This window comes from Magnolia sinica, chromosome 16 (genome assembly GCF_029962835.1).
Source record: "Magnolia sinica isolate HGM2019 chromosome 16, MsV1, whole genome shotgun sequence".
In the NCBI taxonomy this organism is placed as follows: Eukaryota; Viridiplantae; Streptophyta; class Magnoliopsida; order Magnoliales; family Magnoliaceae; genus Magnolia; species Magnolia sinica.
In genome coordinates, this window is record NC_080588.1 from 54,729,587 (window position 1) to 54,755,789 (window position 26,203).

The window sequence follows — 26,203 nt, forward strand, 5'->3', positions numbered from 1 at the left end:
AGAAAATGAACTCAAACTTAAGTGATTTGGGTCATTCGCTTGCAGGCCAAATTTAAGGTTTCAGACCATCAAATTTTGACCCAACTATACCCTTGGATCAAGAAAATTTTCCTACACAGGTCAATGTACTTGTGGCCCTGATCGAGCGACGATAGCCGTTGAACTGAAACTGATCCTCCACGGTCGATCCACAAATCCGATCGGAACAAAATCTAAACTTGGCCTAGATCCATTGCCAGGGAACTTAACCTACATCGTAGGTGAGTAATGGACCTCCAGATGGGCCCCGTTTATCAGAAACAGACTCCTTTTGGCTATAACATAAGTATACCATGGCCCTGGGGCCATTTGAACCAGCTTTGGGCCTATATAAGACCCTTAACCCACCCCTTCTCTCTCACATAAGAATTTGCTCCAAACCCTAGGAGAGAAAAGAGAGAAAAGAGAAGGAGAAAGTGAGGAGAAGAGAGAGAGAGAGAGTGAGAGATCATTGCCGGGATTCGATCCCACCACTCCACATGCCGAATCTTCCTACCTGTATCACTACACCGGTGAATCCAAATCCATTTTTAGGTAAGAAATCCAAACCCTAATCTGCTTTAGGTATCTAAATAGGTAGATCGGTGAGATAGCTAACCTATTTCATTGATTCTGGTAGTTGTTGTGCCGTAGACAAAGGCGTAGTATTCGAACCGAGTTCGTAATCGGTGTACCGGCGAAAGGTGCGGACTATAAACGCTTAGGTTATGGTTTTCAAGGCTTTCAATGTCAGCTAATAATTTATATCTGACTTGATTAATACCATATGATCTTAGTTACGACGTTTTCGATGAATTATACATGTGTAAACTATGTTGAATATATTATGTATTCCACGTGTTTGTTGAAATGTTTGAATGGATATGAAATCATGATGTGAGCTTGTCATGACTATTAATCTAGGATTCATGTTTGTTGGATGTATGATAATCCCCTTGCGACAGGACTTGCCATAATATTTGCCATAACTACCTTAGTCTATGTATAATACGAAATGCATTCCATGTGTTTGTTAAAATGATTGAATGAAATTGAATTTATGATTTGTGCTTGCAATGACTAAATAACCTATAATACATGTTCGTTGTATGCATAACAACTCCTTTATGAAAGGATTTGCCATAATATATGCTATAACTAATTTATGTCATGTATGTAGTAATGTGTAGTTTAAGTGTTTAATAAAATGCTCAAATGAGATTTATTTTTAAATTATTTGTTAAATGTTGTTACGCTAAACATATATGACTACCTATTACAATTGAGTATGATTGGGACTACTATGTAGTCCAGGCAATTGGTAACGGTTCCCGATTTAGTGGTCGAACTAGTTTCGCCACATTGGATACGTTCAATGAATCCAAGCCATACGGTGATTGTTGACAGTGGTTAGGCCATGTGGAGGGCTTACGCGCTCCATGTCGATTAATTTAGCGTGCACTCGTACCAATCAAACTTGTCAAATAACTCGATTGGCTTATTGTGTGTTTACCATGTATGGACGCTACTGCTTGAACCTAAGGTACCGCTTACTAATATAAAACCCGTTTCAACCATGGTACCACGATCCACTAAGACTCATGAGCCGGGCATGGTAGTATGGGACATCGTGGTCGAGCTGTCAGCCTACACCAGGGTGACGAGCCTCCCCGTAGTGACTAGTGAGCAACCCAAACTCGTGAGCCGAATATGGTGGTATGGGACACTATATTCGAGCTGTCGGCCTACCCTGACACAGCCTGGCTGTGGTCCCCAGGCGGGTTAGTGACGAGCCTTTGAAAATAGCCTGCCAATTGGTAGGGCGTTGGTGGTGTGACCTCGAGTACAAAATAGGCCTACGCTGAAGGTGACGAGTCTCTCGTAGCGACCTAGAGTGTAAACTCTCGAACTTTCCTATCGTATGTGATTGACTAGGATTGATGACCCTAGATGGATCATTGTTTGAGTAAATGATATAAAGGGAGGTACCTTAGCTTTCCAAACCTACTATATGAATATGTCTAATTAAGAACTTGGCTAATACGCATATGCACCTCATTACATGTGCCTTTGGCGATGGAGTTGAGCACAGCGGGAGTGTTGCATGCGCAACCATGAGATGATGTCGCTGAAGGAGTGCAGGCGAGGGCATGCATCATTATAGCATATCATTCCTGCATTAACAAGAGTACTTAGGACATGATTGTTGTACTGCTTTATCATTACTACTTAACTGAATTGATAACATGTTAACATTTGCTTTATAGTTCCACTGAATTAGCTACTCATTCCCACCTGAGACGGTGTTTTAAACACCACCCAGACTCTGGTTTAGATGCAAGTGATGGTAAGGTCTATACAGCATAGTTGGACTTCGTAGGCGAGGAGGAAGAGTTCTCCTACGTTTAAATATCAGGCGGATCTATGTAGATCTCATACCGATGCGTAGGGACTACTGGGATACTTGTTTAGTTGAACACATTTACTTCTCGCATTTATATGGTTAAAAACAACACATGTATATATTTAGCCCGGTTTCATACTCATACTCCGAAATTTGTGAAATGTTTTCATAATTAAATGCATATATTTCAGTCTTCCGCTTGCCAAATTACATTAACTCTGGAGTATGATATGTTGTTTTAGTATAATCCCACTCATGTTTACTACATTGCTAATGAACGACATCTAAACATCATTATCCATATTGGGCGTTACATAGTTCGTCGGTAAAATTCAACGCGAAAATTTTCAAGGCAGCGGGAAAATTTTCTAAGTTAAAAATTATATCATTATTCCCGACGAACATTTTCGTCTGCAAAGCGGTGTTGTTATTTTTACCGATGAAAGTGTTCATTGGTAAAAGTCTTAGTGGGAAATTTTCTAAGTGAAAAATATAACACTTTTACCGAAGACAATTTTCGTTGGTAAAAACATTATTCTCGATGGTTTTAGTTCGTCAGTAAAACTCAACGTGAAAATTTTCAAGGTAGCGGGAAAATTTTCTAAGTTAAAAATTATATCATTATTCCCGACGAAAATTTTCATCGGTAAAAGTGTTTTTGTGCTTTTTACCGATGAAAATATTCCTCGGTAAAACTCATAGTGGAAAATTTTCTATTTTACAAATATAACACTTTTACCGACGAATATTTTCATCAGTAAAAGTCGTTTTATGCTTTTTACCGACGAAATTATTCATCGGTAAAACTCAGCGGGAAACTTTTCATTTTTTTGGTTTTTCAAAAATTCAAAACACCCTTTAATGACAAAAATTTTCGTCGATAAAGATGGCTTTTACCTACGAAATTATATTTCGTTGGTAAAAGTAAACTTTTTGATTTTTTTTTTAAATTCAAAACACCCTTTACCGATGAAAATTTTCATCGGTAAAGATGGCTTTTACCTACGAAATTATATTTCGTCAGTAAAAACTATATTTCTTGTAGTGATCTTCGTCTAGTTCTATTTCTGGTTACTTTCAGATTACGTACAAGATTCAGTCCCTATGGATTCAACCTCAGTCTTACCGAGATTATTACTACATCACAACCCTATTCTTGGGGTGTGAACAAGTTTTTTGCGCCGTTACCAAGGATTGACGGTTACATTTTCTACGATTAACTAGTTTTAAGATAAGTTTAAGATTATGATTTTTCTAACTTTAAGTTTAGGTTTTTCTGATTTTTAGAAACTAACATGTTTTCCTATTTTGTAGGCTTTTAAGATCAGAACTTCTAATTTGGTAATTTCTTTCTAATTTCTCTATTAGGTTGTACTTTCTAATTTTAGACTATAGTTTTTTTTTTAGAAACTAACTTTCTATTTCTATTTTAGGAACTTTCTAACTTTAGAATTTTTGAAACTAATTTCTTTTAATTTCTTGTATAGGACCTTAACATAGAACTCAAATCTGATAACTTCTTCCTAACTTCTCCTCTTACTTTCCATATTATTTTAGGACCTTTTCTTTTATTTTTCTTAGGATTAGATTCAGAGTTAGGGTCTCACCATGTATATGCACAAGTGGGAACGTTAATATGTTGAGATAGCTTTTGAACATGCAAAAAAGTGTGAAAGCATGTATGATGATTATAATAGAAATCAACCTATGTCTCAGAATTTTCCTGAAACAATCATCGAGAACTGACCAGAGTATAATGCTCCATCAGTTAAGAAGTCCTTACGCGATCATATACAGGAGAACAATTACACCCCACGAATAGTACGTAAGTGTTGGGGTTATCATAACTATGTGAGTGAGAATTATTATCACCCATCCGATAAAAAGAAAATAATGCGTGATTGTATTATGAGTGATAATAAGTATTACCAACCATCAGATTCTCCCACCTATGATCCGTATAACTATAACCAGTGGAAACATCAATGTTGGGAAGATGAACCAGCAATATATCATAGTGATAATTCTCTTGGGTCCTCTACCTTTGAAACCCAATAAAAAACAATCCAAGAGGATTCACTTCAGAAACTCATGAAAACACAAGAGCAGTTTAATCAACTTGTCATACAATCATGTGAATTATTCAATTCCAATAATTCAATCACACCTTATGGAAAAGGAAGAGGCTAGGTTACCCCAGCCTCATCCCAATCTAGAAGCACAATGTGAAGAAAGTGATCATAACTTGCTTGTAGAAGAAACTGAAATTACAAATGAGAAGTTGGATTCCATTAATGAGCATATGGTTCAATTTTTCAACAAGTGGATCTCGATGATTGTCCAAAGGAATGATCAAGAGACGTGGGTGTCTTTCAAATACAATAATAATGAGACACTTCACTCACATGACACACTTGATTTCAATGATGAGAAAGAGGTTAGTTTATTCGAACCTCAACCTAATCTAGGTATAAAATGTGAGGAATGTGATCCCATCCCCAGTATATACTGTACTGAATTGGACGATGATGAGTGTTGGGATTCAATCTCAAGTTCGGTCCATATCAATGATCAAGAGGTTCAAGAAGTTGTCAACCATAATGATCTACTCCACCTATATGACATGACCAATTTAAACGTGGAGAATGAACCACTTCCACCTAAACCTTCCAACATTTGTGATGTATGTTTAGATCACTCCCCTAAATTAAATGATGATATGATTCGGGAGATGGACGAGTCGCTCGATACGACTTTGGGAATTAAAACCATTCCGTTAAGGTCACCATCTAAGTTGTCAACTTTGATAATACAATGCCTCTACTGGATTATACCAATGAACAGAGTGTTCACATCAATGCTCCTCCTAATGATCTTCAATCTGCCTGTGCAGGGCAAGTGTAACACCCTGAATTTCGAGGGTCGATCAAAGCTCTACTCCCGAGATTTAGAACATCACTTATGCATTGTGGATGATGATATTCAGTTTTCTTTCATGTTCATGAGTTAAGCATGCATGGGATTATACTAAACAACATATCATACTCCAGATTTAATTAAGTTAAGCAAGTGTGGAAGTCTAAAACATGTCTATTTAAATATGCAGTTCTTTCACAAATTTCCTCCAGAGTATGAGTATGTAACCGAGTTCAATATATACATGTATCGTTTTAAAATAAACAAAATGTAGAAATGTAAATGTGTCCAACTAAGCCCAGATATCCCAATGATCCCTGCATAACGGTGCGTGGCCTAGATCAGTCTGCCAGACAGATGGAAGTAGGAGAATTCCTCCTCCTCATCTAAGAAATCTTGCTCCATAGCATAGACGTCATCTGTACCTGCATCTACATCAGAGTCTGGTTAGTGTTTTAAAACACCGTGCCAGAGTGGGAGTGAGTGATCAACTTAGTGGTTCTATAAGGTAAAATTTACACATATTATTAAGTCAATCAAAGTAGTAATGATAAAGCAATCATAACAATCACTTCCTAACTACTTTTTTTAATGCAGGAATGGGGTGCAAGTAATGATGTATGCCCTCACAGCAAAGCTCCCTCACATGTGACTCCGACAACCTATTTTGCATATGACAACACTTCCTCAAAACGGTGCAACTCCAACGCCTTCTTGGCACATCCTAATTAATGCAGTGCGATGCATGGTCGTGTTATCCAAATAATTAATTAAGCTCATTCATACAGCAAGTTTGGGAAGCTAGGGTACCTCCCTTTATAGCATTGACCCAAATTGAACATTCATCATCGGACAACCGTAGTGGTCATACTCCTATATTCTGAATCCATCTAGGTTCGTCACTCCTAGTTAAACACATACAATAGGCAAGTTGTAAGAAGTTGTGCTCACGGTCACTATGGGGAGGCTTGTCACCCCCAGCGTAGGCTGACAGCTCGAACACTGCGTCCCATACCACCATGCCCGGCTCACAAGTCTTAGTTGCTCACTGGTTGCTACGGGGAGGCTCGTCACCCCATCGTAGGCCGACAGCTCGGACACGGTGTCCCATACCACCATGCCCGGCTCATGAGTCTTAATAGATTGTAGTACCACGGTTAACGTGGGTCTTTACATTGGTGAGGGGTACCTTAGATTCAAGCAGTCGCATCCATACATGGTAAACACTCAATAGGTCAATCGGTTCATTAGGCAAGCTCGATTGGTATGGGTGCACGCTGACTTAATCAACACGTGGTGCGTAATCACCCCTCGTGTCCTAGCCACTGTCGACAATCGTCGTGCGACTCAGTTTCGTCGAGTTTACCCAAGGTAGTGAGACAAATTCGACCACCCGAACAAGGACTTTTACTGATTGCCTGGACTATGTTGGTAGCCTTAATCCTATCCAAATGTTGTTACAACTAAGTGGAATATCCATCCCAGCATTCAACAAAACAATTCAAGTGGATTGTCATTTGGGCATTTCATCAAACACATAGACTATGTCAAATATAACTTGTATTTTATCAATTGATTTCATAAAGGAAAACATACATATGCATAAGACAACAGGGAATCTTATCTTAATACTTATAATAAATACAAATCATCAACAATTTCTCATTGAAACAATTTATCAAACACTTAGACTACGTTAGTTATAACATGTGTTTTATCAAATATTCATACAGAGAAATCTATATGTATATAACAATGCTAAATCCTAGATTAGAAATCATGGCAAGCACAAATCATTTTCAATTGTTCATTTAAACATTTCAACAAACACATAGATTGCATCATTTACATAATACAGTTCATAAGTGTATTTCATACAAAAATCGACGTATCTAAGGCAATACAGTAGCAATTAAGGAAAACATAAATCATTAGCTAACATGAAAGCATTAATAAACTGCAACCTAAGCATTTATAGTCCGCACCTTTCGTTAGAATGCTCAACTCGGACTCAGTCCAAATTCTACGCTTTCATAATGGTACGTCGGGCACCTAAATGATGAAACTGGTCAGCTAGGTTGACGAACAACTATCCTGGATCTCTACAACGATATTAGGGTTAGTATTTCTTACTCGAAATCATAGCCGGAAGAAGTTCGGTAGTGCAACGGAGTGGTGATTTAGGCGTGTGGGTGCGTGGGAGAAGATTTTCCACAATTAAAGCGATCTCCTACACTTCCTCTTTCTCTCTTTCCTCTTTTCTCCCCTTTTCTCTCCTCTCTCTCTCTATCTAGGGTTTGAAATTCATATATGAGAGAGAATGGGTGAAATGAGGGCTAATTATATGCCTAGATGTGATGCAAATGGCCCCAGGGCCACTATATACATGGTTTAGACCCCGTGGGCGACTGTTTCTAACTAATAAGGCTCATAGGGAGGCCCACGACTCATCTACGTCATAGGATATGCTCCCTGACAATGGATCTATGCTAGGACACAATTTTGGTGCGATCAGAAAAGCCGATCGACCGTGGAGAGCCTGTGTCAGATCAACGATCGTACATACTCAATCGAGGCCACGGTTATACGGATATGTGCAGGAAAATTTCCTTTCCCCATAGGTAAATTTTGGTCACAAACTAATGGTCCAAAATCTTTAACTTTGAGTGAGAGTGAACGGCCCAATTCATTTAAGTTTTAGTTCGTTTTCTAAGGATATTCGCGTTTCTCACGCACTTCACTCATGGCTCAAGTTGGATGTTTTTGGACACTATTTGGGCTTGATTTCTGTAATGGTTGTCAAGCCCAGAAGGACGGACATAGTCTTATAGTTTCACGATCATCGGACCCTCGACGTGCGGTCTAGGTCCATTACCGAGTTTCAATGTACTCTCGAGAGCGACAAGCCCTAGGGAATTTTCCTAGGTCTTAAGATGACATTGAGGCAGTGGTACTCATGGTTTTAGGCCTTCTCAAATATGAAAATGGTGGCCCAAGCTTAATCCATAGATTATTGGGTACTTAACTAAATCCCAACTAAATTATACGAAAGGATGCGGTCCTTAGGTAGTTCTACCTGAGGTGGTACTTGGGTCTTTGTACGGATTTTTTCAGGATGCTATAGCAAGAGCAAGAGAGCATACGTCCATCCGCTTCCAGAGACAATGTAATCCTTGGGCAAATCATCACAGACTTAGATAGAGAAAACGAGTCACTCTCAGCTGAATTTTCCAACTCTTTAAATGAATGCTTAGCACACTTTATGGATTCTAATAACCCCATAATACAAGAAATAGTGGATGCCTCGCAAGACAGTATCCTGGTAGATGTCACAGACTGAGAAAACCTTTACTCTGAAGTCCCTTCTTCCAAAGATCCTGATCGTTTACCATTAAGGGAGGAGGAGCTGAAAATTGAACCGAAGTCTGACACTTCGGAATGTGTTGAGGCTACATCATCCACTGAAAATTATTCTGAATCTTCTCTACTTGTGGTCTCTGATTCACCATGGGATATTAACTTTGAAACTTCTTCTGTCACAGGTGATTCATATATACTTTGGATACCTCAGGCAAATCAACAATAAATTTTTGATGAGGTACATAAGTTTTTCTGGCAAGTCATGCTCCAGGGCATCCAAGCCTTTTACAAAAAATGGCTTTTGGATGATCCTGTTGAGAAACCTACTAAGAAATTTATCAAGATATTGGCCAGAAGAGGAACCTTGTGGCATGACTGAGTAACTTTTCCCCTGCTTTCATAAGGCTAGGGTAGTTTACTTTATGTTGTTCTAAGATGGTTTTATGCCATTAGGATAGTTTGCTTTCGTTGGTTTCACTCTTGTGCTGACCCGCTCTCACGCTGCAATCTCTTTGGTACAAGCTTCTTAATTCCTTCGTCCAGGTACTATCTTCCCATCACTTCTCATTTACTGTCATTGTCTCATGTGCATTGCATGCTCATATCTTTTACATTGAGGACAATGTAGATTTTCGATTGGGGGTGGGAGATTAGGTTACCTAATTAGTATTTTCTTGGTCTTGAGAGAAATTTGTCACGCCCCAAACTCGGAAACCGGGCTCACAAAATTCCTGATCGCCAATCCGGCGCCGACAGCCTCCGTAGTACCCCATTCTCGGCTCCCAGCGCCCATACGCCAGATTCCGATCCTGGGATCCTACAAGGAGGATTTTCAGTAAAAAAAATTTGTAATGGAGCATAACCACAAGCATAACCAAGTCACAAAACAACAACACCACATATCCACTAAATCAAAAAACTTTAAGTACAATGCATAAGAAAGGGAAATACAATATAATGAAAGTAAAAGAAACTCCAGAAGTTCGGCTGCACGCTCCAAGCTCAACGCTGCTGCAACCTAACGCCACCTGCACGCATCTATCGTGCATAAGCTTATAGAAAGCTTAGAGGGTGGTGAAAGTGTGTGTAAGGCGAGTTCCAAGTGTATAATATCAGAGTAATGCGGAAATATGCGGTAAGTCCATGAATACTATCAGCTATATCAAAGCTATGCGATGCGAGGCATGAATGCTATCAGCCATACCAAGGCTATGCGATGCGAGGCCTATGTAGCCAAATGTCATATGCGAGATGCAAAGCAAGCGTGCCAGTACTCATCATATCAATACAGTTCCTCTCTGGATATCACCGGGGTCTAATACACCTCACACTGACTGCCTCCTCCCTAGCTGCACAGTCAAGCAAGTGGAAGAGACCACACTATCCGCCTGACCAGTAGTCTGCCAATATCTACCCGGCTCGTCGATAGCGGACTCATTTGCGAGCTGGTCAAACTCAGCCTAGCTTATAGCCCCCTCACTCGGGCGGATAAGGTCACACCCCCTTCCAACCGACCATGAAACAGTGGGAGACGCGGCCTACTGGTATTCGGCACTCGGGCGCTCGTGTATCCACTCGGTCTAGACGTTGGAGCATCTCCTGGTACCAAAAAGGTTCTGGGACTTTCACCCAAGGACATCCTAAGTGCCCACAGTGCTAGAACCAAGCATTTCCGGTATCCGTTACGGCCATCCACGATGTGTCTGTGGAGCCACGGCCCTGATGTCGCTAGGGCGTGCAGTGATCAAGTCACACATATGCGAGATGCATGAGTCACACCGTACAATCATGCAGCAATCCTGTGCGTACCACGCGATCATGTGGGGCACTCCGTCTCATAAAGAGTCCCGTAAATGTCTCAGCCCAACGGCTTATGCTATGATCAAACATTCCTCATCTCAAGCATACATATGATGCGTATGGGCATGAATCATAAAAGTGCACTAAGCATGTTATAAAGTAATGAACTATCAACAAGTATGGGCCTATCAATGGGCCTTAAGGAGAGTTACAATGCGGACATTTAACCAACATTGTATTTACAATGTGGACGTCAAACCAACATCGCTCCCAAGGCATGGCTCGCCATAAAATACCATTACACAAACCATATGGAATTACACATTGCAATGGACCCTAAGGACATCCCGTTGGGCCTCGACCCATGGGCCTTAGATACATCAAATGGGCCGTATCACATGGGCCTTACATTCATCAAATGGGCCGCATTAATGGGCCTTATGTACATTGCAATGGGCCATGTCCCATGGGCCTTTGAAAACATCACAATGGGCCTTGTAACATGGGCCTTATGCATACCAAATGGGCCTTAGGTCTATTCATATTGGGGCCTTATACATACCAAATAGGCCTAATCATATGGGCCTTATGCATACCAAATGAGCCTAATCATATGGGCCTTATGCATACCAAATGGGCCTAATCATATGGGCCTTATGCATACCAAATGGGCCTAATCATATGGGCCTTAGATATATACCAAGGTGAGCCTTAATGGACGGCCATAAGTAAAATCAAGATGGGCCCCAAACATATGCCAGGGTGGGGTCCATTTGAACTACAAATCTATCTTATTTTTAGTCTCAAGCCTTAAAATGGGCTTTCAAAATGATTGGACAGCTTGGATGCAGCACGTGCATTATGGTGGAAGTCCATATGAAGGCCCACCATCAGGTATGTTATAAAATATAATATATTTAATATATTTAATATATATACAATGTAATATATATATACACACACACACACACACACACACACATATATACACACACACGCACGCATACACTGGGCAGTTGTAGGGGTGGGTCCCACCGTCCAGGGTGGACGGTGCGGATAGAACATATAAATCATAATGGGGTCCACTGTCTAGACAGTGGACAGTGTGGATAAACACATAAATCATGGTGGGGCTCCCTGGCGACATTGGTAAAACACATACATCTGGGTGGGATCCACCGTCCAGTGGACGGTGTGCCAAGAACACATACATCACTGTGGGTCCCATGTGGGGCCCACCATAATGCTTATATGGCATCCAATCTGTCCATAAGGTCACTCAGACGTAGATGAAGAGTAAAAACAAATTTCAGCTTGATCCAAAAACTTCCGTGGACCCAAAAAGGGTTTCAATGGTAGAATTCAATTCACACTGTTTCCTATAATGTGGGCCGTCAGATCGACCGGATTTTCGGGGAGATCATAGTACAAGGAGGGGCTCACCCAATGGACGGTTTGGATATTAAAAATACATCATGGTGGGGCCCACGGCTGGAGCCGTGGGTCTGTTGTGTCCGCCCGTCCGCCAGGAGCAGCAGCAGCGTCTGCTGCATGCATTATATTTTTATTTTTATTTTGAAAACACGAAATGTCATGGTTTTTCGTGTACGGGGCCCGCATTAGTGGAATCTGACCCTGCCATTGGGTCCCATGACTTAATACAAGGCAAATGAGCCCAATATTGAATATATTTCGATGGATAAAAATAGTAGTTGAATTTTTCAACGGCAACCATCACAATCTCCCGTACTATGGCCCACCAGATACTCGGATCAGCTTCATTTTTCGGTCCAACGCCTAAAATGAACTCCAGAATAGAATGAACGGCGTGGATTGAACACTTACATCAAAGTGGGGCCTACATGAATGGCACACCCAATAAGCTTTGGAAAAGCTAATATTTGTGTTTTCAAATAACGTCCAGGGACGTCCCTGGACGTCTGGACATAACACGTGCATTGGGGTGGGCCCTACTTAGGCGGGCCATCACATGGTGGGGTGGTGTGGATCACATACACATGCAAGATGGGCCTCACCCACAAATGGATTGGGTCCAAACCATGCTTCATAGTGGGGTCCATTCGGGTGGGCCATATGGCCATTCTATCATACATAAACTACATACATAACAAGAGAGGGAGAGAGAGAAAAGAGAGTGGGACACGTGTGATGGAGGGACCCCGGCACTATGGGCCCTCCGTTTCAAGCATCCATTCATACATCAAGTGGGTCCCATTGCATGTGGGCCCATTAAATTGAAAATCAACGGTGGAGATCCTTTCTCCACCAAAGTAGACGGTCTAGATGACCCTATGCATGCAAGGAAGATAAACATCATGATGGGGTCCATGGAGAATGGCCCCATCATGGAATGATCATGAGCATCAAGGTGGGCCATCGGCCACACCTAGTGGTCCAAAGTGAGATCCATGCCATTGATTCGGTAGGCCTCACTTTGTCCATCATAAAGCATGAAAAATCTAGTCTAATAAGCACCCACCGGTCGATCTTCTCGGTCCGTTGGAATGCCCGTCTCCTTGAGCTTCACTTTAACGGTTGAAGATGAGAAGTGAAAGGCTAGGATGGAGGATTTGGGATGGGAAAGTGGGCCACCAAAATCACACTTCTCTCACATGGAGAAGCTTGGACGTGAGCTCACTTGTTGCTTGGGATTGAGTTGAGAAATGAGAGAGAGAGAGGGAGATGGGATATAAAGAGAGAGAGTGATGGATGTGAGTGATGGGTGAGGTGATATGTACTTGACTAGCATGGGTGTGTAAGAGAGAGGGTGAGAAAGGGTTGACTTTGGAGAGAGAAAGCATGGGTTGCTTGTACTTGACATGAGGTGATGGATGGGATTGATTGATGGGATTGATTTGACATATTGTAGAGATTCTCTTGGGATTACAAACGCGCGGCGTTTTCTTCGAAATAAACGCCGGCTCACATCTTCTTGCCAGGGTATCGGATCGGTGCACGAGTCGCGGCGTTGGAACCGCGGCGACGGTGCGGTCGCAATGGTACAAGTCTCGAATTAAGCCGACTCAAATCTACAACATACGACTTAGGGTCGATCGCAACGTCGATTATACGTCACAGGTTGTCGAAATTCGACAGGAAGGATCGCGGGACTCGATGGAACAGAACGGACTAGGATACGGGTCTTACAAAATTTGTGAAAAAATTTTAAATTTTTCTAGACTTTCTTGTGAATTCGAAGTGATTTTGAAGGATAGTCGTGATTTGAGAAGTATAAGATATGAAATGTTGGTGATTTACTACTCTTGGATTTAGTTATCTGTTAGATTTCACAGTTACGTTCAAATTATTAATCCATGGTTAGAAGTTGTAAACATTGATTAAGTCATGATTTTACATGTCACATCTCGCTTACACATTAGGGTTTCAGTTCGATATTGAATGATTAACTTGATAATCACTAAGCATGAAAGGAACCAGCTTGGAAAATTTGCCCATCATGATCAATAAAAAAAATATATTAAAAAAAAAGATAAATACCGAAAAAATAGTTGTCGTCGAAAAGAGTTGGGTGAATGGTCTTCACCATGGGTTTGCTCCCTATAGGTGAGGATTTAGTTCCCCTCCTTGGCTTTACCTTTAAAGGGTTGACATAGCGTGAAAGTCATCGATGGAAAAAATCAAAAGCTGGAAAAATGCAAAGTTGAACTATAAGGCAAGTTTTGGTTTAGGTTATGGTATCCTGAATGCTCTTGTTGGTTACCAATGATATCATGAAATAGAGAAGTGAACCTTAATGATAAGCCGAGATTTCACTATACACTTATTGACTCAATGTTTAGAATTGTTCTAATCAGTGGTTTAATACTTTGAACTTAATTATGAAGTTTTCCATGCACTTGATTCCAGGAGAAAGTAATGTCCAACATTCATGAATCTTAGACTTCTCATATTTAGAATATCCTTCACAAGTTACTCGGGTTTATATGAAAAGTCTTGTACTTCGTAAACTAATTTTCGCATAATTTGCTCGGGACTAGAAAAATGCTAGTTTAGAGTTGTGTTGAGGGTCAAATATTGAATATTAGACCCCAATTATTGCTTGATTTTGCGAACATAATATTGTTTAACGGCCTGCTTTAATCGTATTTGTGATGCAAAGTGTATTTAGGAGCTTGGACTAGAAAAGGGTCCTAAAAGCATGGATTTAATGCTCATACGTCACCAAGGCAAGGGAAGACTCCAAGGGACTGAGATCGTAGAAGTTACACGGCCGAATTTTGAGAAAACCAAGTGAATGGGTCCAAAGGGACCTGAAAGTCACCATAAATGCAAGATCACAGGGTTCTCACCATCCGTTCGGCTCAAAACTTTATATTTAGCCTGAGGACCATAAATTAACCGTACACATCGAATTTCACCTATTGAATCCTTGTGAAAGTGGCCTACGGACAAATCATCCCATAAATCTCTGATTTGGGGCCCACATGATATCTGGATATGCTTTAATCTTCATCTCAACCAATTAAATTGGATGGAGGAGAGGATGAATGAATTAGATTTCTCTTAAACATTATAGCGGACCCCACCTGGGGGCGTGCATGTGCACAGCTGTTGCACACATGCAACGCACCGGAATGCCCAGAGTCGGTAAGCGCACATTGACTGACTAAAAACTAAAAAAAAAAAAATTTAAAAATGAACAACGTCTTTACGTTGTTCGTCCGTTTTTCAACTATGGGCCCCACCCATCTCACATCTCTAAGATCTGGAACGTCCATTGTGTCCAGATGGGGGCCATGACCATCTTCATGCTTTTCTTTTGGTTCCATGCGTACGTACGCAGGCAGATCTCATTCAAACATAGGAATAGACAGTTTTTTGAGGAGAACTTAATGGACGGAATAGATTCCTCAAACGACGTTGATCAGGGGCCCACCAAGCAACGGAGCAGATCAGCCCTGTTTTCACATCCGGACGCTGCCCGTTTCTGCAGTAGTTGTACGACCACGGCAATGATCGGATGACCGATCTGGACCGTCAATCATGTAGGTCTGCCAAAAACGTCCTAGGGGACATTATCCTTTTAGAAAGAAAGTAAGGGAAGAAAGGGAGCACAGCGCCGATTTCTCGGTGCGTAAGCCCTTACGCACGCTGTTACGCAGCCAAACCGATTTCTGTTTTTTAGGATGTGTAACTCGAGCTGTCTCCACCATTCTCACCATCCGACCGACACTCCAGTCGCCGTCCTTTTGCTCTTGTAAAAGAAAGAGAAGAGAGAGAGCATCCATTCTAAACTTGGACGTCTGCACGAGAGAGAGAGAGAGAGAGAGAGAGAGAGTTCATATTTTTCTTCTTTTACTGTTGTTTTTCTGAATTTGGAGAGTTAGCCCAATCATGGTTGGCTAAACCTCTTATCTGGGGCTAAGAGGTGAAGCTTGTGGTGTGATGAGAAGGATTCTATGGTCTTGATTCATGTTCTGAATTAATTTGATTATAGTTTGATTAATAGGAATACTTTTAGTTTTTAATGGTTTGTTGTGACTAAAATTACAATAGATCTGCAATGGCTTTGAGTATTTCCTTTTCATTATTTGATTGTGAAGTTAGGAAGTCCTGTTGTTCACCATTGCCCCTTAAACATGGTTGGATGATGGAATCCTTCCTAACATTCGTACATCTTCCTAATTGGTTGTGGATTAGTTTAATTCAGTTGTTTACTTTGTCTCATGGGCATGGTTTTGTGATGGAATCATCTCTAATTCTTATACCTTTCATCTCTTTGAAAACTACATCGAAGGAAGTTCAGATTGAACTTTAGTGATATATCTTCCAACTTGATGAAGATGGGACTCGAAGTCCAGTTGAATTCATGAATCAAGCATAGATCTCCCTGATCTTTACAAGTGGATCCTCTGAATCTCTAGTTTCCTATCTTTGAATTTTACAAGTTTAGATTAATACTTTCACCATTATTCACCATATTCCTCTGATTTAGATTACATCTTTGTCTAGTTCTATTTCTGGTTACTTTCAGATTACATACAAGATTCAGTTCCTGTGGATTCAACCTCAGTCTTACCGAAATTATTACTACATCACAACCCTATACTTGGGGTGTGAACAGTTTTTTTTTTTTTAAGTTAAACAGAAAAAATTAAACCTAAGTTAGAAAACCCTAATCTTAACCTAATTCTAAAAGCAGTTAATTCTAGAAAAATGCAACCGTCAGTCCCTGGCAACGGCGCTAAAAACTTGTTCACACCCCAAGTATAGGGTTGCGATGTAGTAATAATCTCGGTAAGACTGAGGTCAAATCCACGGGGACTGAACCTTGTACGTAATCTGAAAGTAACTTGAACTAGAACTAGGCGAAAATGAAATCTAAACCAGGAAAAATTAAGGGAATAATTGTAAATTTAATTAACTAAAATTTGTAAATTTGAAAGGTGGGAAATTAGGGTGCCAAGGATCCACTTGTAGATATCAGGGAGATCTATGCTTTATTCATGAACTCAACTGGACTTAGAGTGTCATCTTCATCCAGTTGGAAGATATCAAATCTAAACTTCCTTTGATCCAGTTTTTAAGAGATGAGGGGTATGAGAATTAGACTTGATTCCATCACAAAACCATGCCTAGGAGAGAAAGTAAACAACAGAATTTAACCAATCCACATCCAATCAGAGAGAGTTATGAACGTATGGAAGGATTTCGTCATCCAACCATGCCCATGAGACAATGGTGAACAACAAGGTTACTACGATCATAACCTCTACGCATGCATAGAAAATATTTAAAGCTATTACAGATCTATTATAATTTAAGTCACAACAAACCATTAAAAACTAAAGGCATTCCTTATAATCAAACTATAATCAAAATCAGTTTAACTTAAACTTGAATCAAAGGCATAAAGAAAAGTCTCCCATCTCACTACAAGCTTCACCTCTTAGCCCTAGCTAAGAGGCTTAGCCAGACATGATTAGGCTAAGGAAAACATAATCAGAAAGAAAGAAGATAAAGAAGAAGAAACAAGAACTCTAGGTGTTGATTCCACGTTCCACCCTTTCTCCACATGCACAAGATTGCCTCCACGGCTGCCCGTCCTCCCCCTTTCGTGCGTTCCTCTCTCTCTTTATTGCTGAACATGGGTCGGTGGAGTGGAGAACCGACTCCACGTGTGCAGAAGGAGTTTACACAACGCAGCGTGCAAATAAGAAATTACTTGCATTTGGACTGAGATTGCGGTGCGAAATCAACACATCTGTTGATTCTGACACCTTGGATAGGGTTATGGACACCTGTTGCAACATGTGGATGGTCCAAATCATCAAAAAGATCAAAGATAGTGGGCCACAAAGCCCCAGAATTTCTAGTTTTCACGAACGCACGCCATTCGCACGTCACCATGCTGACGTGTTCGGTGGGCCCCATATTGATGTTTTCTGAGAAATTTGACCCGTTCATTAGATTCCTAGTAAAAAATCAGTCAGGAGAGAGTGGTTTTTATCAGGTTTTGGTGCGGTCCACTGTATCAAACCAACTAGCTGTTAATCTTACGTTTTCTAGCGATTCATATGTGTACATTTGCATAGGCCAAAAGGCCACCTAGGCAAGGGTCATAGCCCCCCCTCTGGACATAATGGACGGTCCAGATCTTTAAAATGTATGATGGGTGGGGCCTACAAGCCAAAAACGGCAGTTGAACGTTCGTCCACTGTTTGGTTTTGTGATTTTAAAGAAGGCATGATCCGGTGCACATGCAACCATGTACACACTATGCACATGCGTCATGTGTGTGGGTCCCACGATGATGTATATGTGAAATCTGTTCCGTCCATCCGTTCGTTCACCCTGTTTAAGGGTTGAGACCAAATTTGATGCATATCCAGATATCAGACGGGCCCCAAATCAGGATTTTAGGGGCGGATCTGTACATTAGGCTACTTCCACAAAGATCCAATGGTTGAAATTTGATGTGTACGATTAATTTATGGTCCTCAGGTCATATATGAAGTTTCAAGCCCAACGGATGGTTAGAACCTGTGATTTGCATTCTGTATGATTTCCAGGCCTGTTTAACGTGAGTAGTTTGATTTTCTTGGATCTCTGACGTGTAAATTCTTCGATTCTAGTCCCCTATGGTCCGTACCTTACCTTGATTACTTCAGAGTGTTAAATTCATGATTTTAGACGCTTTTTAAGTCTAGGCTCCTAAATACATCTTGCAACACAAACACAATAAAATAGGCTGTTAAACAATATCATGTTCGTAAATTCAAGTAATAACTGGGGTCTAATATGCAATATTTGACCCTTAAAATAAATCTCATGTAGACCATGGGAAACAGTAGTGATTGAATGTCCACCATTAAAAATCTCCTGGGCACACTATAATGGTTATCTGACATAATAACATGTTGATTGGGTCATAAAGACTTGGATGAAGGAAAAAATATATATCAATTTGATCAAAAACTTTTGTGACCCCATCAAGTTTTTAACTATGAGCGTTCAATTAATACTACGGTGGTCCACTTGAGGTTTTTATCAACCTCATTTTTGGGATCATATCATAAAATGATATGTAATAATGGGTGAACGGAATGGATGAAACACATACATCATGGTGGGGCCCATAGAGCACCGACCACTTGGCTAGTGGCAAGGTGAATAACCGATCCGTTTCCCCGCGGGAAGTTCCTGCTATTGGAATCCACGTGAGGCCCACTCTGATGTCCCTTGGGAATCTATTCCATCCATCAGTTTCTATATTAAATCAGGATATGATTCCGGAAAGGAGACTGATCCAAAACTCGAGTGTAACATACTACAGGATACAATTCCGCCATCAAAATATTTACGGGGACAAACAAGTTTTAGATCAGCCTAACATTGTTTTTTACAGTTCATCGCAACTAGAATGACCTTATATATGAACGGTTTTGATGGTATATAAACACCATGGTGGGTACCCGGACGGTTTTGCTGGTTGTCATTTCCATCATCACTGATTCTTTTAGTTTCATCCGCTTCAGCTTTGAGGCGTCCTCATTTTTAGAATAATGTGGTAAGATGAATCCGAGAAACTGATGGACGGAGTGGAATTCTCATGAACATCTCTCGTTGGGTCAAACGCAGCTACTAACACCACGATCTTCACGTGGAAGCGCAGGATGGTATTTAGAAGCCGCACATGTACAATGTATATGCTTGCGCTACGAGCTTCCCGCGGAAGCGCAGGATGGTATTTAGAAGCCGCACATGTACAATGTATATGTTTGCGACAGCCATGACATCATGGCTGTCTAGTCGAATGATATTTTGGAACGGCACATGTGCCATGCGTTGATCGTTGTTTTTTTTTCTTCTTTCTTGTTTTGTTTTGAATTTTGTTGCGGGGTGAGCGAGGGCTGCCGGAATTGAATTTGATCAGCACGCCTGCGTACCGCGGATAGTATAATTGCGGTGACATTTTGAGAGCTCCTTATCATTGATGGGTATTCGCCGGATTTTGACCCAACTACCTTCAAAGGAGGGTAATTGCCCTGTCTCCATCATGCTGCTGCCACACCTCACAATTATGACCCCGAGCTCCAAGATAAACTGATACTCAATCACTCACTTAATTTGTAATTAAGATTAGACAATATTCAGATGGTAAGATTCATCCTCTAATGATAAGTTATATATTTACCTTCAGTATAAAAAGACTTTTCAATACAGATAAAATACAAATGAGAAAAGAATTCTTATAATCGGTCGTAAAGAACGATACGACTATGATAGAGAATTGAATCTAATGTATGAGCGTAGACCTGAATTACAGCTAAAATTACCAGCTACCTTATTAACGCTACGAATTACACTATGGAAGGTAAATAGCGGGTAGAAAAGGAAATGATTACCCTAGGAAATGTAATTGATTTGTAAAAATAGTAAAGTGATTATATTAAGGAAGGTAAAATGGTAAGTAATTGAAAGGATAATTGAAAAATATGTTTGGGTTTTATTGGGTTGGTATAAGACAAAATTTTCTTGATGAATTCTTCTGTTATTTGAGTACGGATCATTTGTTTCCAACGCGCAACGACTACCCGTGTTCTTGAATTTAACTGGTCCACGTCATTTATGCTGATGTCAGCATAAAATAAAGAACTGTTTACAAAATACTGCCTGATTAATAAGAAAGGTTATGTTTGCAACACCTGATTCAAGGATGCGTAGCTACGACCCAGAATCTGGTGACGTCGATGTGACCTGATCGTGGCCCGCCTCAATGTATGCTTTATATATCTACCCAACTTCATCCATTTTTCCACATTCATTGTCCCAAAAATGAAAAGGATACAAATCTCAGGTGGACCACACCACGGGAAACAATGGTCACTGAATGACCACCATGGAAAACTTTCTAGTACCCACCGCAATATTTATTTATCATCCAACCTGTTGTTAACAAGGTCACACAGACCAGATGAAGGGACAATACAAATATCAACTAGATCGGTCACACAAACCAGATGAAGGGAAAATACAAATATCAGCTAGATCGGTCACACAAACCAGATGAATGGCAAATATCAGCTAGATCCAGAACCTTTGTACCCCACATAAAATTTTTACTTATCAATAACTACTATTTCCTATGGTGTAGTTAACTGAGATTTGCACCTATTTCAATTTTTTTCCATTCCTTAAAATGAGCTGGCAAAACAAATAGACGACATAGATATACAATGCATACATCAAAGTATGCCTCATGGTCACGTCCCACTCACATCCTAGGCAGGTTGCAACAAAGATGCATTACTTTTTCAAGACTAGATTGCATAGTGTATCAAGTAGCACCCATGTTAGTATTATGTTCTACTAAACAATCTCCATGGGCCCATCATGATAGATGTGTCTTATCCATGTTGTTCATCCATTTTTTCACCTCATATTAGGGCATTAGCCCAAAAATGAAGTAGATCCAAATGTCAAGTGGAGCACACTAAAACAATCGTGATTGAAAGCTCATCATTAAAAACTTCCTAGGGCCCACTGTAATGTTTATTTGCCATCCAACCTGGTGATAAAGTCACAAATAAGACATGGATGAAGAGAAAATATAAATATCCGCTTGACCCAAAACTTTTGTAGCCACCAAAAAGTTTTTTATGGTAGGCATTCAATCACCAATCTATTGTGGTGTAGTCCACCTAAGATCTAAATCTACCTTAATTTTGTGCTCATGCACTAGAATGATCCATAAAAATGGAGGATGGACGACATGAATGATACACATACATCATGAGAGGGCCTACAAAGCTTTTCCAGTAGCACACAACCGTCCTTGTTGCATGTTATCCTAGGCAATCTGAGTATCGTTCCTCACAGCCACCTGCAAGAACAAATGGTTAATTGGTGAATAGGGGTGGGCCTCACTGTGATATTTATATAAAATAAACCCCAACCACTAGGTTTTTCACCGCATGTTAGGCCATGGGCCTAAAAATCAATTTCATTTATGATTCATGTTGACTTGTACATAGTGTATAGAGCTTGCCAAACTATTTCCATCGGTGTATCCCATGTGATTCATGTCCAGTTACAATTTTTAGGGCTTTTTTTTTTTTCTGTGCAATCTAACTGTTAAAGTGGATTTCATACAAGTATCATGGTGGACCCTTTAAAAATCAAGGGTATACATATCTCTTCCAATCATTTCCTTTAGTGCGGCCCACGAGAATCACAGGTTAATATGATTTTTTGTCTTTATGCCCAATTTGAGACTTAATAACAAATGGTCATGATGGATCTTATAAAAATATTATGGTGGGCCATGTCTAAGTCAATAATTGTATCCCATACAATTTTTTTCCTAAGTAAACTCCATATATAGTTAAAGATATTCTATTGGACAAAGTGATGGGTTCTACTAGGCAAAGTAACCAGATTGCCAGATAAAGTGATGGAGTTCCACTAGACAAAGTGACAGGATTACCGAACAAAGTGACAGGGTTCCACTAGACAAGGTGACGGGATTCTACAAGATAAATTGACAAGATTTCTGGACAAAGTGACGATGTTTCACTAAACAACATGACAAGGTTTCACTAGACAAAGTGACAGGATTATGAGACGAAGTGATGAAATTCTACTGATAAAGTGATGTGTTTTATTAGAGAAAGTGACTGCATTGCCCGACAAAGTGGCGAGGTTCTAGTAAGTAAAGTGATGGGGTTTCCGAAAAAAGTGTGGTGGTTTTATAAGACAAAGTGATGGGTTGTCAGATTGAGTGACATGATTCGACTAGACAAAGTGATGAGTTTACTAGACATAATGATGGGTTCCATTAGATAAAGTGGTGGAATTACTAGACAAAGTGGTGTGGTTATACTAGCCAAAGTGTCGAGGTTCTATTAGATAAAATGATGAGGTTTTACTAAACAATTTGATGGGGTTTTATTGGGTAAAGTGATGGGGTTGTTGGACAAGGTGACAGAATTCCACAGGATAAAGTCGCAGGGCTGCAGAACAAAGTGACAGAGTTATCAAACAAAGTGACGGGATTCCACTAGACTAAGTTTGGGATTACTAGACAAAGTGACATGGTTCCATTAAACAAATTGATAAAGTTCTATTAAATAAAGTGACGGGGTTCTCCTAAGTGATGGGGTTCTATGATATATCTATATATGAAATTCATTCTAACCACTTACATTACAAAAAAAAAAAAAAGGCATGTCGCCAAAAACTTGTACCAATATATGAATTACTTTGGCCACACTAATGAAACAGTTCAGAAGGTGAGCATTGCCTTGGGCATGGTTTCCAATCAAGTGGTCAACCTGAATAATAGAAGGAATTGATTTTTAGAGCCATGACTTGACATGAAATGATGCACATGGTGGTCAAAGTTGACTTTACATAAACATTACGGTGGAGCCCACCCAAGCCAATGACTTATTTGCTCGCACTGGCTGTGGCAAAAGAGAGACCCCAATTGCATGGGGTAGCACACACCATAGATAATGCTATTGTATGCTATTGGAAAAGCTCCATGGGCCCACCATGTTGTATGTGTTTTATCAATGTCATCCATCCATTTTTAGGGATCATTTTATCCCAGAAGCACAAAATTGAGGCAGATCCAAACCTCAAGTGGACCACACCACAGGATACAGTGGTGATTGGAGGCCCATCATTAAAAACTTCTCGAGGGCTACAAGAGTTTTAGATCAAGTTGAGATTTGTATTTTTTTTTTTTTCTTCATTCATGTCTTTGTGACATTATCAACAGGTTGGATAGCAAATAAACATTACTGTGAGCCCCAGAAATTTGTTAATGGTGGCATTCAATCACCACTCTTTCCAATGATGTGCTCCACCTGGGATTGGATCTGCCTCATTTTTGGGCGCATGCCCTAATATGAAATGATAGATAGCATGGATAAAACACATCCATCATGGTGGGCCCATAGTTTTTTTAGTAGCATACAGTACCGACATGGGTGTTGTGTGCTGCCTTAGGCAGTCTAAGTCTTGAAAAGGGAACACACCTTTGTTGGAACCCATGTACCACCATGCGGGTGGAACATGATGTTGGGGCCCAACTTGATACATTGTGTATCTAGGCCAGTTATCCTCTTTGCCAGTTTATTTTAGGGAATGGTAAAAAAAAATGAGATTCATCCAAATCTTAGGTTGACCACATCGTAAAAAACAGTAGCCATTGTATTTTAAAATCTATTTTGGGACATAGGTTTTGAATCAAGTTGATATTTGTGTTTTTCCTTCATATTGGTTTCCGTATGACTTATCAACAACAGGTTGGGTGCAAATAAACATGATAACAGTGGGAAGCTTCCAATAGTGGCCCTTCAATGACCAGTTCTTATGGTGTGGTCCACCTAAGATTTCTATCTCATTTTTTAGACAATGCATTAAAATCAGTTGCCAAAAAAAAAAGTCGGCAGAGACGGACGCGGATTAGCTACTAACCGATTGAGTTGAGTAGGGAGACTGGCTACAGAAGTGACATCACCATGTTCTGTGGACCCTACCATGGTGTATGTGTTGTATCCACACCATCCATCTATTTGGAGAGATAATTTTAGGCATAAACCAAAGAATGTGACAGATCAAAAGCTCGAGTCGACCCCACCACAGAAAACAGTGGGGAGAGTGACACCCACCATTGAAACCTTACTAGGTTCATCATTGAAAAGGCCGAGCTATATGTCCTAGAGGGGGGGGGGTGAATAGGACAATGCCAAATTAAAAATTAACAGCAAAATTAAACAATAAGATAGCAAAATGAATTGCAAATAATCAAAGGAAGCAAAAACCTCAAAATTCTAGTATTGAGAGGTTGATACAAATGTTGTTCTAAGGACAACCTTACACCATAAAAACCAAGGGTTTATGGCAGGACAACCTTACTAGAATGATTTGTGTATCAAAAACTCAAACTGAAGAGGAATAAAAAGGAAATAGCAAGAAAGGAAATCTAGACTATTACAACATTCCCCACAATGCTGAAATGTAAAGATCACAATATTCACATCCACAAATACATTCCACAATCTTGAACCAAAAAGAATAAAGAAAGGAAACCATAATACACAAAGAATTATAGTGGTTCGCCTGTGTGTACACCAACTGTTAAAAAATAGCCACACAACTACTCCACTCCTAATATCCTCACACAGTGAATATTAGCATTCACTATGAAAATAGGTTTTTCCAGGTTCACTTAAAACCTTCACAATTGTGTCTTTCAAGTGGGCTTACACAATTAAAAAACCCCACACTCTGAGTTTTCTGGATCACCTCAGATAACCAAAACTGAGAGATTTTTCTAGCTTAATTTCAAAGAAACTAAAACATAGAAAATTACAAAACTATAAAATACCTAGATATTCTCTTTGATGCAGCCTGGCAGAACCAAATCGGAGTAGAAGTTCAACGTAGAAGTTCAATGTCCAATACTCACATATGAAACGGTTTTAGGTTCTAAATTAATTTTAGATTTAAAGGACCTTAGGCTAACTTGATTTGATTTTGATTCCAAGAAATGAGAATACCTCAATCCCTCTTTCAAATAAAATTGGAATGTGGAAATTCAAAATCAAATACAAAGAAAGCTAATAAAAGAGAATATTAAATGAGCACAATATAGCTTAAAATAATAACTAACTTATCTCTCAGAGTATCGTATTGATTTAGCTTAAATTGAATGAAAAACTCTGAAATTTGTCGTCTATTTATAAGTGAAGAAATCACATTCACGACTAGTCTTGTGGACACTCCGACTGGTCGTAGGACCAACTGATTTTTGAAATTTTGAGCGCGATCAGATAAAGTCGTTCCATGACTGGTCGTAGGACCTTCACACTGGTCGTGGGACCTCCACGACTGGTCGTGACCTGTCCATGACTGGTCGTGTGGAACCAGAAAGAGTTGGTGGACTTTGAGTCGTAGCTGCAGGACTGGTCATGAACGAGTCGTGCATTGTTCACATGACCGGTCGAGCAGTCTCCAGGACTAGTCGTGGCTTAACAAAAAATTCTGAAAATCTGTAACAACTTAGGACTGGTCATGAAATTTCTTGGACTGGTCGAGCCAGTGCTAGGACTAGTCGAACAGAGTCCAGAACTAGTCGTGAAACAGACCATTCACCTATAAAATGATATAATTGAATTATGTATTCAAAATGACCTACCCTAAGGTCAA